Consider the following 17,499-nt stretch of genomic DNA (forward strand, 5'->3'; position numbering starts at 1 on the left):
CTCCTGATGTTGCTGTCAGTAACTGCCGGCAATTTTCGCCCGGTGCGCCCCCCCCCCCCCCCCCCTTAATTTCCAAAGCGAAAAAAATAATACAGCCACAAAGGACAGTTTTTGGGACTGTAAAATATCACAATTTTCAAGCTCACTCGCTTCGCTCGCTCGCATTTAATCGTTGCCATTCTCCTGATGTTACTGCCAGTAATTGCCGACAGTTGCGCCCGGTGTGTCCCCCCCCCCCCTTGATTTCCAAAGCGAAAAAATACAGCCAAAAACGACAGTATGGGGACTGTAAAATGTCAAAAATTTTCAAACTCGCTCGCTTTCATTTAATCGTTATGCCATTCTCCTGATGTTGCATGCTGCCAGTAATTGCCAGCAGTTGTGCCCGGTGCGCCCCCCCCCCCCCTTAATTTCCAAAGCGAAAAATATAGCTACAAATGACAGTTTTGGGACTGTAAAAAGTCAAAATTTTCAAGCTCACTCGCTTCGCTCGCTCGTATTCAATCGTTATGCCATTCCTCTGATGTTGCTGCCAGTAACTGCCAGTAGTTGCGCCCGATGCGCCCCCTTAATTTCCAAAGCGAAGAATACAGCAAAAAGCGGCAGTTTTTGGACTGAAAAAATGTCAAAATTTTCAAGCTCACTCGCTTCGCTCGCTCGCATTTAATCGCTATACCATTCTCCTGATAATGCTGCCAGCTAGTGATCGACAACAGTTGCGCCCGGTGCGGCCCCCCTTGATTTCCAATTAAGCGAAGAAGTATAGCTACAAACGGCAGTTTTTAGCATGTAAAAGCGTTAGGGCCTATGTCAAACTGTTCAAGCTCGCTCGCTCGCATTTAATCGCTATGCCATTCTCCTGATGTTGCTGCCAGTGATTGACAGCAGTTGCGCACGGTGTGCCTCCCCCCTTAATTTCCAAAGCGAAGAATATAGCTACAAACGGCAGTTTTTGGACTGTAAAATGTCAAAATTTTCAATGTAAAAAGATTTCACCGTGGGAGGGAGAAACCCCCCTACCATACCCTCCCCCCCCCCTCGCTTGCTTCGCTCCCTCACGATCTCATAACCGCTCCCCCAATCCTGTCTACGCCGGTGATAGGCCCCACTATTTAGTAGGCCTTCGCAGTGATGTCGCACAGGCGGTGCAAGAGCTGAAATACCACGATTTAGTCATTCAATAATATATTGTGAATATTTCATTTTCTATTGGTTTTTAAAAGAAAAAACAAACAAAAATTTAACCAAAAGTGTGCACCAGATCGCTGAATTTCAGGTCTGAAAATGCAAAATCTTCCTCGTGTGGGAGAGGGACACCCCCCCCCTTACACACCCTCCCCCCGTTAACCCGGTCGCTCCGCTCTCTCTCACAGATATATCAAAAACAAAAAATGTCTTCATACTTTTAAGGTCTGATTTTCCTCCGCAAGCCATCTGACAAGCAAAAAAACAACAACAACAAGAACAAAAAGTCTTCATATTTTTGCTGCCACTTTCCTCTCACTTTATATTTCATGCAAAAGAGTGGGACATCCGATCCCTGTAAAGTGTGCGTGTGTGTGTGGGGGGGGCACCAATCTCCCCCCCCCCCCCCCTCAAGGCTGCGCCGGTCCGGTTATGGGCTTGTAATCGTGGTGATGGTGACCATCCCCCCCCCCCCCCACTCCTCAGTACAGATTTACGCCGTTGGTCATTATCGTTTTCAAATTCCCAGTAACAGGGCATTTAATCTTGTTACTTTCGCGTGGCCTTTCTTTCTATAATATACAAGAAGTAAATTTGTTATTGCTTTCAGCAATAACTAATTTGGGCCCGTTTATCTATATCATGACGAACCTCCGGAATAACGAACCTTTGGGGGAAAAAAATGAACCTTCGGAATAATAAACTGTGACCAATATTGTTATATTGTACAAGCTTTAACGCCGACATCTATTAACCTACTACTACTTTCACTCTTTGAAAGGAAACACGCCAACAACCAACGACACAACAGGAATGGAAACAATGTCATTATTGTTTTCAAATTCCCAGTAACAGAGCATTAATCTTGTTACTTTCGCGTGGCCATTCTTTCTATAATATACAAGAAGTAAATTTGTTATTGCTTTCAGCCGGCAGCATAGCTTTCGATGGTTTGTGATATCATTAGAATTAAAACATTGAGCTCTCCATAGCTGACAATTGTAAAGTAGTAGCCCGCCAAAGTTGGATTACCTTTTTTTGATACGCACTGTATAACCTGGAAAAAAAAAAACAGATTTATTGGGTTTTTATCAATTGTACCTTATAGCCACTCATATAATGATGTATTGTTTGAGTTAGTCTTCGTACACCACTTAATTACCAACTGCTAATAATAGTCGTAATCTTCGTTGTAATATTAAACTAGAAATGTCGCTATGACGACTGGTATGCCTCCGCCATAATGCATGATTCTCCTAATAGGTCTATAGTACATGTGGACAATGCGTGATTACATTTTCACAAAATTGGCAAAATATTATAATGGCATGTTTGTCACAAATGTGTTGAATGGTCACCTTCCTTGACCTAGGTTTAATATTGGATGATTAGGAGAGCATGTATTTCACTTGATCTTTGACCTTTGACCTATCGTAGATTTTTTTTTTTGGGGGGGGTGCACGGGGACCATTTCTGAAGAATTTATGATGTAACCCAGTATGGGCCGACATGAACTACACAGATACTTCCCTTCATTTTGCTATGAAAAAATAAGATAGCCATGTTTCATTTTAAACTCTGAAAGGCCATTTAACAAGTTCTTTATTTCTAAGGGCTTTTAGCATAAGATTCTTCTTCTTTTTTTTTTCACTTTTATCTTCCAATAAGAGGAAACTGTCACGTAAATGTTTTTTCCTTAACTTTTTAATATCAGATAAGTTGTGATTAATTTCACGTTCTTGGAGGGAATCCAAAAAGACAAGAAACTGTTCATATGGGAAGCTGAATGGATTGAGTTTGGTAACACAGAATAGAAAAAAAAAAAACATTTTTATTTCATATAAGGAATAGAAAGTGTAATTTTTCTTTCTTTCTTCGCCGATTCGATGAGATTTGATCAATAGTTAGCAGTGATCTACAACAAACCCCACATACAGAACCATTTGAAGAACAATTGCGCGCGGAGACATTATAACCCTTAGATATTGCTGTAAAACCTATTGAACCATATCCCCTTTAATGTCGTGTAACTTTTAAAGGAATTGATGTATTGGAAAGCCGTTTTCACATGATAATAGCTATGTTTGGTGAATAATTATAGGAAAATTCAAATGTTATTTGTAAATGCATATTAAATGTATGGAAAAGAACATTATAACCAAATTCCGGATCTTTTTAGAAAAATGCTAAAAAACATAATTCCTTCCTTAATATTTCATGACAACATCTATTTATCCCATCAAATGGGGTATCAGCTTGTAGGAAATTTAATTCTCTTCAAAATGATACCATTTTTATGGTAATTTGTTATTCCTAACTAAAGTTATTCAAAAATAATCCGTCTCCTAGCAACGGGCGGCGCCCATCTTAGAAATATGCAAATTAGACGCGCGCGCAACCTTTTTTCCACTGGCGACAACCGGATTCGGAAAATACAGGTTCTGACGATCTTCGAACATATCGTAGAATTTTGTTTTAGGGGGGTGCACGGGGACCCTTTCTGGCTGCTAGACTATAACGCTCGAATTCACAGGGATTTACTGCACTGAACTAACGCTCAAATTCCCCGTGTATTTCTGCGCTCAACTATAGCTCGAATTCACAGTTGAATTTCAGCGCAAAATTAACGCTCGAATTCACTTTGTATTTCTGCGCTCAACGAACGCTTGAATTCACAGGGATTTACTGCACTTAACTAACGCTCGAATTCCCCGTGTATTTCTGCGCTCAACTAACGCTCGAATTCACAGTTGAATTTCAGCGCAAAACTAACGCTCGAATTCCCTGTGAATTAGTGATATCACATATTCGAATTTGTGATATCAATAATTCAATTCGTGATATCACAAAATGGAATTTGTGATATACCAGAAATTCGCATTTGTGATATCACAATTAAGAATTCTTGATATCACAAATTTATTTCGTGATATCAAAAATTCGAATTTGTGATATCAAAAAATCATTTTGTGATATCACGAATTACCATTGGTTTTTCACGTGAAACCTATTTTTATATCAAGAATTCGAATTTCTGATATCACAAATTCATTTAGTGATATCTCAAATTGAATTTTAGATATCACAAATTCGAATTTCTGATATCACAAATTGAATTTGTGATATCAAGAATGGATTTTGTGATATCACAAATTCGATTTCTTGATATCACAAATTAAGTTCATGTGCTACATGAATTTGTGATATCACAAATTTAATTCTTGATATCACAAATTTAATTCTTGATTTTAAAAATATGATTTTTTTTATATCACAAAAATGCAGTTTGTGATATCAGAAATTAACTTTAAATGTAAAAAAGGCTTGCCATAAGGACGAATCACAGTATCTTTGAAATGATACAAGCAACAAACAAAACCAAAAAGAATCACACGCACCCACACATACACACACACACAATTACGTACATTTTGTTCTACTTTCCGGAGCTGCAGCTGAGATGATCAACAATGGTCCATGGAAAAGCAAACAGGCGATAAACCATTTAAGTGACGCCATTCTTTTTTTCGCGACAGATCAATTGTGTATTAATCGCTTACTTGTTAGAAGCTGACTGACTGACCGAGATTAGCCGTGACCAAGCTTACACACTGAGAATATTTATGTCCTTCGTGAAGGGGTAGGCCAAGTTTTTAGTCCTGTATGATTGACGTTCAAAGTCATGTCCAACACGCTCTGAAGAACAATAAACATATATAACTTTTTTTCAGTAATTAATTATGCCCGATGATGCGCAGCGGAATAAAGGGCCGACGAGTGCAAGTGATAAGTCTGCGCCAGTGTTGTTAATGATTATCAATGTTACAAGTCAAGCTTGTTATATAGCGCCACCTCATGGTGACTGTAGGGTTACTGTCTGCTACACACTGCTGGGTATCTGGTCTGAAGCTGGGTTCTATTAAATGCCTTCAAGGTGACTGTTTACTCGGAAACTCGATTTGTGTCTGCTTCTCATTTACGTGGTGGCAGCTCTGGAAACGTTACCTACTCCTGAGGATTTGTTTTCACCTGCACAAGCAGACGTTAAGCTTACTGAGCTCCAAATCGGCCAACGATCCAGAGTTTGTGTAAGTTCCTTGTTTTTCTCTTACATTACGGTCCCACCTATAGGCTTTAGTGATGGCCTCAGCTCCAAGAGCACCCAAGCAATGGTGTCTCACCAAACGTGAAACAGTCAATTCATTCGAAAATTGGCGACAAAACTTAGTGTACACTCTCACCCTAGACTCAAATTTTGCGCCGTTCCTAGATGACGATTGCTCATGGGCTCAAAAATCTAAATCTTGCCCACTCCGTGGCTTTGTTGATGACCCAGAAAGCGTCCCGACTGGGTCTCGAAAATCAGCACACCAGAAAGCCAGTATGCTTGAGCTTATGCTCGGACAGATTGCTAATTATTGTCCCATTATCTCACGCAATTCCATAGTCAAGACTTCCACCTCCTCCCCTGGGGGAAGATCAGGCTTCATTATGGGTTTCAAAGTACCGGCGCTCACTTTCTTGATTTCAGTGACATCAAACTAGAGCCGGATGAGCGTCCTGAGGACCTCTACCAAAGGGTGGTGGCCTTTATCGAAGACAACCTGCTCACATCCGCAGGTGGCATAACTCACCATGGTAAGCGTGTTAGCGAAGATGAGGAACTTACTCCCACGTTGGAAAACCTTATCGTCCTCACTTGGCTCCAACTCATTCATTCAGATCTTCCTCGCCTGGTCAAGCAGCGCTACGGGACAGAATTGCGCTCTCGTACCCTAGCTTCACTGAAACCCGAAATCTCTCAGGCATTAGATAGTCTTTTGGATGAAATCCACACCACAGAGAGTTCTCGTGCTATGCGCACCCTGACCTCCCCTTCCCCGCGCCCTGTAGGCCTACGCCCCCAGCGTGCTCCAATGCCCCGCAGTCGCCGCAATCTGCAGACTCGCACCCCCCAGCGCAACAGTAAATACTGTCCTCTCTGTCGTGAAGCGCGCCGGCCAGACACTCATTATTTAAGTGAGTGTACGTACTTACCCGAAGCAGACAGGCGATTCATTGCTAAGGCCCGCCAGGTTGCACATATTTTAGAGTCTGATGATGAGATTGATGATTTGTGCCAAGTTGAACAGGTCCACATGTCTGAGCCTGTCCCTCTGAAGGATGATACGGCTACCAGCGACTCTTCATCGGCCCTCAGAGCCCAGGTCCGTCAGTCTCCATATTTTGATGCGTTTTGCGGGCACCAGGTCGTTCGCATCACTGTCGACAGTGGTGCTACTGGTAACATGATCAGAGCTTCTACTGTCCAGTCCCTCCAGGGTGTCATAAAACCCAGCTCGCAGTCTGCTCATCAAGCCGATGGGTCTTCCCCTCTTGATGTTGTTGGGGAGACCACTCTGTCCTTCACTCGTGACGGCAAGTCATTCGTGTTTGAGGGTTTGGTCATTGATAATCTTGATGTAGAAGTACTCGCAGGTACCCCATTCATGGAGCACAATGATGTGTCGGTTCGTCCTGCTAAACGCCAGGTGTGTGTGGGTGATGACATGATCATTTCATATGGTTCTCGCAGGCCTTCTGACAATGTGACACATGCAGTTCGCCGTGCTCATGTCCTTCGTGCCCCATCTCAGTCTACTGTGCTTTTGCCTGGTGAATTCGTTGAGCTGTCAGTTCCTGATGAGCTACTGTCTCATGACACACTTGCCCTTGAGCCCAGGATTGTCCCTCAGAAAGGTGTTCCCCCAACTGATCCATCTTGGCCTGAACCGTGCATGGTCTCCAGTGTAGCAGGCAAAGTGCGTATCCCTAATCTTACGCCTCAGCCCCGCCTGATCCGTAAACATGAACATTTCTGCCAGGTCCGTCCGGTCTACGTTCCTTCAGAGCCTCAGTCTGATGACCTCCCCCGTGTACCCGATAGGCCCGTGCCCAGTGGTGTCTCACGTGATACTGAGCATCGTTTTTCTGACCCAATATCGATCCTGACTGCATTATCCCCATTGGTACGAAACATGACTTTCAGTCTCTCCATGCGGAGTTCAATGATGTTTTTGACCCTGCCTTCACTGGGTATAATGGTGCTGTTGGCCCGTTTGAGGCCGTTGTCAACATGGGCCCGGTTCAGCCTCCCCAACGCAAGGGTCGCTTGCCACTTTACTCCCGTAACTCTTTGGTTGATCTCCAAGAGAAATTCGATGAACTAGAACAACAGGGTGTCTTTGCTCGCCCAGAAGATGTGGGCATCTCTGTTGAGTACCTGAATCCATCCTTCCTTGTGAAGAAGGCCAATGGCGGCTTCCGCCTTGTTACAGCTTTTGCCGATGTAGGCCGTTATGCCAAGCCTCAGCCCTCCCTTATGCCTGATGTGGATTCCACCCTCAGAAAAAATGGTCAATGGAAACATCTCATTGCCACAGATCTCACCAATGCTGTTTATCAAATTCCCCTGTCCAAGGCCTCGATGAAGTATTGTGGTGTTGTAACCCCCTATCGTGGAGTCTGTGTGTATACACGCTGTGCCATGGGCATGCCAGGCTCAGAAACTGCTCTTGAAGAGCTGATGTGTCGCGTGCTTGGGGATCTACTTGTGGAAGGTATTGTTGTGAAACTTGCAGACGACTTGTTCATTGGTGGTGATACCCCCGAGGAGCTCCTCCAGAATTGGTCACGTGTCCTGCATGCCCTCCGAAAGTCAGGCCTTCATCTTTCAGCCCGTAAGACTGTGATTTGCCCAAAGTCTACCACGGTCCTGGGCTGGATCTGGTCCCAAGGGACCCTACAAGCGAGCCCTCATCGCATTGCGGCGCTTGCCTCATGCCCCCCTCCTACTACTGTGAAAGGAATGCGTTCCTTCATTGGGGCATATAAGATGCTCGCCCGTGTTCTCCCACATTGCGCTATCTTCCTCACACCACTGGACGCCGCAATTGCTGGTGGTCAGTCGAGTGATCGCATTGATTGGTCCGATGACCTGCGTTCATTTTTCAAGACAGCTCAGGAAGCCTTAGCCTCCCCCCGTGCCATTACCCTTCCCCGACCATCCGACCAGCTCTGGATTGTTACTGATGGTGCTGTCAAAGATCATGGTATTGGTGCCACATTGTACATAACACGACAAGGAAAGCCACAGGTAGCTGGTTTCTTTAGCTCCAAACTTCGTGATCGGCAGGTTACTTGGCTCCCATGTGAGATAGAGGCCCTTTCTATTGCAGCATCCTGCAAGTATTTCAGCCCGTACATTGTGCAGTCCAAGCACCGGCCATGCATTCTCACAGATAGCAAGCCCTGTGTACAGGCTTTTGAAAAACTCTGTCGTGGTGAGTTCTCTGCCAGCCCACGTGTGTCAACCTTCCTGTCCACAGTTAGCCGGTTCCAATGTGCCGTGCTCCATCTGGCTGGATCCGCCAATGTTCCGTCAGATTTTGCTAGCAGGAATGCCCCAGAGTGCACTGATTCCTCTTGTCAGGTATGCCTCTTCATTCGTCAGACAGAGGATTCTGTTGTTCACAGAGTGTCCCCTACGGACGTGCTCACAGGGAAGCAGAAGTTACCCTTCACTTCCCGGCCAGCGTGGGTCAGCATACAATCTGAGTGCCCAGACTTGCGAAGCACTCATGCTCACCTTCTCCAGGGCACCCGACCTTCTAAGAAACTGACCAATATCAAAGACGTCAAACGCTATCTCCGTGTTGCTACCATAGCTAGAGATGGGCTGTTGGTTGTCCGCCGTGAACAGGCTCTCCTGTCACCTCGCGAGTGCATCATCATCCCCCGTAGCGTTCTTGATGGCCTGCTTACTTCACTCCATCTCCAACTTGATCATCCCACCCACCACCAACTCAAGACCGTTGTCAACCGGGATTTTTTTGCCTTGGACATGGACTCTGCCATCACACGTGTCACCGACACTTGCCATCAGTGTGCATCCCTGCGGAATGCTCCACACACGGTTGTCCCTCAGACCACTGGCGATCCCCCCGCAGCCGTGGGTACATCGTTCGCTGCTGATGTCATCAAGCGCTCGAAACAACTGATTTTACTTCTCCGCGAATGTGTCACTTCCTACACCGCCACTTGTTTCCTTCCAGATGAGCGCAGAGATACTCTTCGCGATACCTTGATCCGTCTCTGTGTGGAACTTCGCCCGCTCGATGGGCCCCCTGCTGTCATCCGCACCGACCCCGCCCCTGGTTTCGCCTCCTTACAAGATGATGCCCTGCTCGCCCAGTTTCACCTTTCCATTGAAGTAGGTCATGCCAAAAATCCCAATAAGAACCCGGTTGCTGAGAAGGCCATTCGTGAACTCGAAGATGAAATCCTGCGGCATGAGCCCTCCGGAGGACCACTGACTTCCTTGTCCCTGTCCCTCGCCACTGCCCGACTCAATAGCCGTCTTCGCTCTCGTGGCCTTTCTGCACGTGAAATGTGGACTCAGCGCGACCAATTCACGCACAGCCAAATTCCACTGTCGGATGCAGACCTCATCTCTTCACAACATGAACAGCGCCTTTCGAACCATCCCCACAGCGAGCGTTCCAAGGCTCCCTCCCGCATCCTCCCCAATGATGACCCTCTCGCAGTTGGGGACCTTGTTTATCTCCGGTCAGATCGCAGCAAGTCCTCCGCACGCCCTCGATACCTTGTAACATCAATAGATGGCCAGTGGTGTAACATTCGCAAATTCATTGGCTCTCAGCTCAGAAAATCGTCATATCGTGTAAAGACATCGCAATGCATGAGGGTCCCTGTTCCCCTTGTGGCTCCTCCCCAGCACCAGATGTCCGACGAAGATGAGACAGACTTGCTTTCCCCAGATGACGAGCGAGATTTGCTCCCCCCGGACACCTGCAGAGACATTCCACAGGAACTCTCATTGCCTCCTGGGCCAGATGTCCCGTGTGTCCCCCTGCAGGAGCCCCCTCCTGAAGCCCCCCTTCCCCCTCTGCCCCAGGAACCTGCCCCCACTGTTCCGACTATTAACGGTCCAGGTTGTCCCCCCACCCATGTGACCCCCACTGGGCGCCCTCAGCCGCTCCCGACGCCTCCCACCTAGGTTTGATGATTATTTGATGTATTAATCAATGATATACAATGTACATGTATTTTGTTTTCTGTGCGAACTGTTGGCTACCTCAGACTAATGCCCCCCCCCCTCACTCACTGTGTATCCTTACAATGTACCTCTCTTATAGCCATGTTATCCTGGTGCCACATATGTTATTTCATTTCCCCCATCTGGTTTATTACATTATGTCCCTTAACATAACCTTTTTTCTGAGGTGCCCCAAACGGGCGTTTTTTGTGTTTCTTTTAAGCTGTACTTGTATCATGTTTATTCTTTATTTCTACCAATCCGTCTTTGTATGACATCCTTGTTTATCTTTATTGTCTCTCACCTAGCTGTCTTGGTATGTTCTGCGTATAATTTAGTTGTGGATATGTTCTATAGGTGTATTATTTTTCAGTCACCCCGCTTATGTCTCGGTGATTTGCCCCTTTGTGCTGCGTATAACATATGATGCTTATATCCTTAGTGGGTGCATACGCCTTCTTGTTTCTGAGTGTATGTAATACCAGGTTTATTATCACATACCCTTATCTTCTTAATATTTCCCAGTTACCTTTATATATTTACTTCTCTGGTGTCTGTTTGGTGCCTGTCCCTAATTGCACCTTTACTCGTACATATCAATGTTTTCTGCTATGTGCATATGAAATTCTATTTTCATATAGATATGTGTATTTCCTGTGTCCCCACATGAACATTTTGTACATCATTTCATATTTTTGTTTATACTGTGTAAGTCTATGCCTTTATAGGAGCTACTTATTTCATGCCATCCTAGCTTGCCCCATCAGGTCTTACATGATTGTTAAACCTGTTGTTTTTGCTGAACGGTATGTTTCATGTCAATCAGGACTGTATGACTCAGTGTCAGCACGTCTGAGAGAGGTATTGGTATGATGTGATGGTTATATACTTGTAACAATTCATGATTGTTTTTGTTTTCTTTAACGTTGACGAGAAGAATTAATGGTAGAATGCGTATCTGGTGTTATTGTTAAACGTACGGTACCCAATAAGTTTTTATGATTACACTCTTGGTGTCTAAGTCAGGTGTTAGTGTAATTGTTATTTTCAGGTGTTAGCTTAGTGTTTTTATAAGCCAGCTAGCCTATTATAGTTCATGGCAGTTTACTCTTGAAAGTATCATAGGTCATGAACAGTGCAACTACTTGTATGTTATAATAGTTTACACCCTTATTCATTTTAAAGGTAATGGTTTGTTAAGCTCAAGTAGAGCTTTTATATTTTCTTTATCATTCAGGTGAAAAATGAAAGAGTAAAGAAGAAAGGCAATCACGCCAGTGTTGTTAATGATTATCAATGTTACAAGTCAAGCTTGTTATATAGCGCCACCTCATGGTGACTGTAGGGTTACTGTCTGCTACACACTGCTGGGTATCTGGTCTGAAGCTGGGTTCTATTAAATGCCTTCAAGGTGACTGTTTACTCGGAAACTCGATTTGTGTCTGCTTCTCATTTACGCTGCTTATCTACTCGGCCACTCCCTTTGTGTGTGTGTCCACGGCTGTGAAACTAAGACCCCGTTTACAGTGCGGGGCCGGGCTCGGCCGCGGCTCGGCCGCGGCCGAGCCCGGCCTCAATTGCGCGGCCGAGCCTCGCAATTTTGTCCGTTTACACTGCTGGGCTCGGCCGCGCTTTCGATTCAAACCTTTCATTATTTGGTCGTAGTGGCGCCCTGCTTGTAAACTAACGCAATTTGGTATTGTCTGGTTTTCAGACCCTTTGCCAACTGAATTCCGTGGCGACGAAGTCGCCGTTCGGGCAAAGGCCTTTGCCGAAGGAAAAAAATCCTTTGCAGGACAAAACCACCTTAAACTATACGACGTTGAGGGGGTTAATATCCTGAACAGCGAAAGATACAGGCAGAGGGTTTGGAAGCCAGACTAAAACTGGCCGCGCAATTGGCCGCGCATTTGGCCCAGTTTGCGTTTACACCAAGAAAAGGCCGGGCTCGGCCGCGGCTCGGCCGCGGCCGAGACCACCTCCAGAGCGAGGCCAAATGCGAGGCCAATTTTGGTCTCGCATTTGGCCTTTTGCGCGTTTACACTGGAGCGGGGCTGGACTCGGCCGCGGCCGAGCCGCGGCCGAGCCTCGCAATTTTGTCCGTTTACACTGCTGGGCTCGGCCGCGCTTTTGATTCAAACCTTTCAATATTTTGTCGTAGTGGCGCTCTGCTTGCAAACAAATGCAATTTGGTATTGTCTGGTTTTCAGACCCTTTGCCAAATGAATTCCGTGGCGACGAAGTCGCCGTTCGGGCAAAGGCCTTTGCCGAAGGAAAGAATCCTTTGCAGGACAAAACCACCTTAAACTATACTAGTTTTCGACGTTGAGGGGGATAATATCCTGAATAGCGAAAGATACAGGCAGAGGGTTTGGAAGCCAGACTAAACTTGGCCGCGCAATTGGCCGCGCATTTGGCCCAGTTTGCGTTTACACCAAGAAGAGGCAGGGCTCGGCCGCGGCTCGGCCGCGGCCGAGACCACCTCCAGAGCGAGGCCAAATGCGAGGCCAATTTTGGCCTCGCATTTGGCCTTTTGCGCGTTTACACTGAAGCGGGGCTGGGCTCGGCCGCGGCTCGGCCGCGGCCGAGCCTCGCACTGTAAACGGGGTCTAAAACCGCTCCACACAGAACTGCGTTGCCACGTCCAATTGAATTATCCAGTTTTGATTGCGAGAAAGCAATACGACAAGAGAAACAGTAATGCAATACAATACAAGACAATACAATACAATGCCATACAATACAATAATTATGGTAACTGCATTTGTATAGCGCTCTTACGAACTATAAAGTTGCTTCACAAGCGTTTACATTACATCGTCTATACAATCCATAAATATACGATTTCTCTTTATGTATACAACCCACGCAAAACAATTTCAAATCTATAACCAAAACCAAGAAACCACTGTGACTTTATACTGTATTTGTAGTGGGCACAATAGAGCGAGAATATAAGCTTACTTTGTGATCAAAGCATAACCTTGAATTTATTGTCTTTTACTGTATAACAATCATTTTACGGCTTGTAGCCAACGCGAATGTGCTGCGTGCACTGCCTTAAGAACGACTACTAAGGGAAATAGATGTTACTCTTTAATCAGGTGCTCATATTATTGTGACCGTATTTCGGCTAGCTTTTATTCTGCCAAAAATACGCCATTGGGTGATTTCATAGTACATACGATACAGTGTCAGCAACATTGTATTATTGTCAGCACTCCCATGCAGTCTTTCTGAGGTAGCGTCGTGAAGACCAAAACGGACGAGGAGGATTTGAGTTCAGTTTGAAGTATATAGTATTTATTTATCAGTGAGGTCGGTCTTTATACACCGCTGCACTTATGCTTACCTCAAAATGACTCTCATGGTGAGTATACGCGGTTAAATTCGGGGTTAATAGTTTTTAGGTACACAACACTATACGAATCTCTACGCAGGTCCGGTGTGAAAAGTCAGTGAGAAACATAGGGCTGATAGCTTTTTTTATTTCCTTGTTCTTTGTTGTTGTTGTTGTCGTCGTCGTTGCCTTGTGGTTTTCTTCGTTTGTTTGTTTGTTTGTTTGTTTGTTTGTTGGCTGCGGCTTTGGGCACAGAAAGGAAACACAATTTTCTACGATAACTTTATGATACCTATACTGAGAAACATCTTTTTACACAGCTTTCAGGGTTAATAAAGAAATGTGCTTTGGTTGGACAATCAATCAAATTTTGCAGTAGTGCTAAATTAAAAAAGAAAAACTGAAATGCTGGGTTTTGTGGAAACATAATTCTTTAAAGCAGTTAATAACTATGCACTGAAAAACTAAATTAACTGTTATGAGCGAAAAGCGTGTAGGATACATTTTTCAGCTGCATGGGGAAAGGGCATTATGCCTCCAAGCAACGTTTTCAAAAGAAAAAGTACAATATTTTAACCTCGGCAATAAAAAATGAATAAAAACCATATACATGTACAGTAATTATTCAAGAACAGCACTCTCCCTCTCGATTCTGTGTTATTTCATTGTCCCTGCGACTCAGCCAGGTTTGTTGCATGAATTCTGGTTATTTCTCATGCCATTAGGCTATTTTAGCGTTGCCAGATGGTGATTTCGGTAACCAAAATGAGTGAAATTTGGTGATTTTTTAAATTGTTTGGTGACAAAATTTTAGCCTAGTAACCGAATCAAAATTTGGTGATTTTTGGCAATTTTTTGATGATTTAGAGACCAATGAAAAACAATCACAATACTGAAATGTGCGTCTTTTGTCACTCAACGCACACAAACACTCATAGATCCATAACATATCGCACACGGCGCGCCGTCTTGCACCTAACCCTCGCGCAGTGTTTGATAAAAGTTTATTGACATTATTTTGTTTTGAAATTGAAGCCTAAAACTACGCTTTTCCAAATTTGGTGATTTTTTTTATGATTTGGGGGGATTTTTCACATGCCTTTTGGTGATTTTGCTCTGTTGGGACCTGAGGCTACATAGCAGTAGGATTCGCGCTATGGCTCAATGTCCCTTTGCAAGGGATGCTATAGGATTCGCATTTCGTTTCACTCATGGAAAGAAGTAACTGTGATATGCATTGTGTTTGTATTATTGTACAAAGGTCAGTGGAAACATTCGCCTATCGTATATCAATAGAAATGAATTTGAATCCGAATCCGAATGTTCGTCGCGTTGAAAAAAAAAAGGAACAATAAGGCCTCTTGACTCTTTTATAAACATTTCAACTCTGGATACTTTCCTTTGTCGTCAATGTTATAAAAGTTGTTTCTGTTTTATTGTGTTTAAAAAAAAATAACAATAAATGTCTTCTGGAGTCTTTCGTTAACATTGAATACTATCCACTCATATTTCTTTTAACTCTTAATAACTGCTTTTGTAGTTATGGTGTGATAGTTGTTTCTATTTCACTGTTAATACTGTTATCTCTTAACCTCCCGTTTAACAAAGGGGAGAGACTTCCTTTATGTCCCCAACTAGTTTTGCCATACCACTCTGCACTGCCCGATATACGCGCGGATGCGCGCACTCACCGTCCCACACGCATTTAGGCAAGTGGGGGGGTGGGTATGAGTGGGGGCATAAAGAAGTCTTGACAAAATAATGTATCAGTTTCAGAGTGTTGGTACAATTATCAATCGACACTATTTTATGTTGATTATCATTTATAAACCATCTCCTTGCTCAACGGCAGTCCAACTTGACATCCCACTGTGAAAAGTGAAACCCACCTTCTTCCCCAGCTTAAACAAACAATAGTAGCGTTCGCAAGAGTAACTATTATTGCTGCAACCTTTATGTGTATGTATAAGTGCTGCATTTCTCAGATTTCAAGAAAATTGCATCATTCTATAAATAGTCATTCAGCTCGACATTGTACTCAACGCCTTTTTCAAGAGAGATTTATATTCCTCGATTCTTTTCGGAAAGCTGTACGTGAAGGCGTTCAAAAGGAGCTAGCAGAACTAACCAGTCGCACTGAGAGATAGCCTAATGCAATGGCCCACATTCATGACATTACGAAAGAAATAGAACGCCTAAAAAAGGCGGTCGACACTCAACATCATACCTTTTCAACTCTACAGAGGACAATGAACCCGCAAGAATATACTAGATGAGAAACTGCTGAAGAGATTTTGGTGTTGAGGAATCTGTCAAAGAGGACGCTGACGAACGCATCAGGAACCCCATGAATGGCCGGCTTGAAATTGAGCGTTCATATCGAATTGGAAGAAGACTATACAATGGTGCTGGGAACAATCGAAAGGAAAAGAGCTGTAGCCACGCCCCATGATATTGTAAAGTCGTATCGCACTAGAAAGCAGTTGATTGGTCACCGTCGCCGGCGGAAGGGATCTAGAATCTCCATCGAGGAAGACTAAACACAAATCAACCCGGAACTTCGGCAGAAAACAAGACAATGCACCAGGGTGCTTGCAGCATGGCCGTCCGATGCCGGGATCCGCCTCGGCTAGTGTCAGGAAGAAAAGTATGTAAAGAATACAGACAATACGAATAGACTGAACTGAATCAATGAAACTTTGAAATGAAAATGAAATTATACAATTCAATATATCACAGTGAAAAAAAAAGACACGTACAACGCGTGGGAACTTTCTTATGTTGATTGAATTCGAATGTTCAAAGTGCGAAGTGGTTTTCCAATAAATTAAATTGAAATTGGTATTTGGGACGAAATTTTGGCGCGAAATTTAATGTCAACTTTGAGTCATTAAAATCAAGGGACTTCTCTCTAAATTGAATAGAATAGAATCTAAAAAGCATTACATTAAACGAAATTGAATGATCAAGAATTAAAATGAACCGTGAGAGCAGAGCAGTGACCAAAATCGCTAGAATTCAAAGAATGCCTTTTCATTAATTCGAATGCAAATCTGACGAAATTGGGCGGGAAAATCTATATTACCAAAAGGATTATTTAGCATTTCATTTCTGATATCCTGAAATACATAATGTTGACAAATGCTCAAAGTAGTATGGTTTAACAAATTGAATACCATACTTCAGTTAGGATTGCCAAGTTTCAAAAACAGTTACTTATATTATAATTTATACTTTAGTATTAAAGAATTGAGATCCTTATGGACCTTCCTTCGCCTTCCCAGACCAATGCACGTCTGAATTCACAGGACTTATTATCATATTACATGAATAATATTGTTTAGCAATTTTTGTGTAAAAAAAAAGGGGGAATCAGAAAGTAAAACCAGATGATACTCGTAGATGTTGCACACCTGATCAAGACAGGCGGAATAAGAACGAGGAGCGGTTAAATAGAAAAAGCCAAAAAAGTGGATGGTTTGTTCCTCCAAGCAGAGAATTTTTCACTTTCTTATATGCCAAAAGGAAGACGCTACATTCAACATTTAAAGGGAACGCAAACCCAAAGAGAAATGTTGATTGAGTAAAAGCATTAACATTAGCAGAACACATCAGTGAAAGTTTGAGGAAAATCGGACAATCGATGCAAAAGTTACGAATTTTTAAAGTTTTGGTGTCGGAACCGCTGGATGAGGAGACTACTAGAGATTATGACGTATGAGTGGACAACGATATAAAGAAAATATAAAAGGAATTCCACAAAAATTCACTTTTCTAGCAAAATGAAAGAGTACTTGACTAACCGCTTTAAGAAGGCAGGGGGAATAAGTGTTATATACCCCTGACAGTATCAAGTTGATAGAATATGTAATTTTCA

Source organism: Diadema setosum, chromosome 12 (assembly GCF_964275005.1).
Source record: "Diadema setosum chromosome 12, eeDiaSeto1, whole genome shotgun sequence".
Taxonomy (NCBI): domain Eukaryota; kingdom Metazoa; phylum Echinodermata; class Echinoidea; order Diadematoida; family Diadematidae; genus Diadema; species Diadema setosum.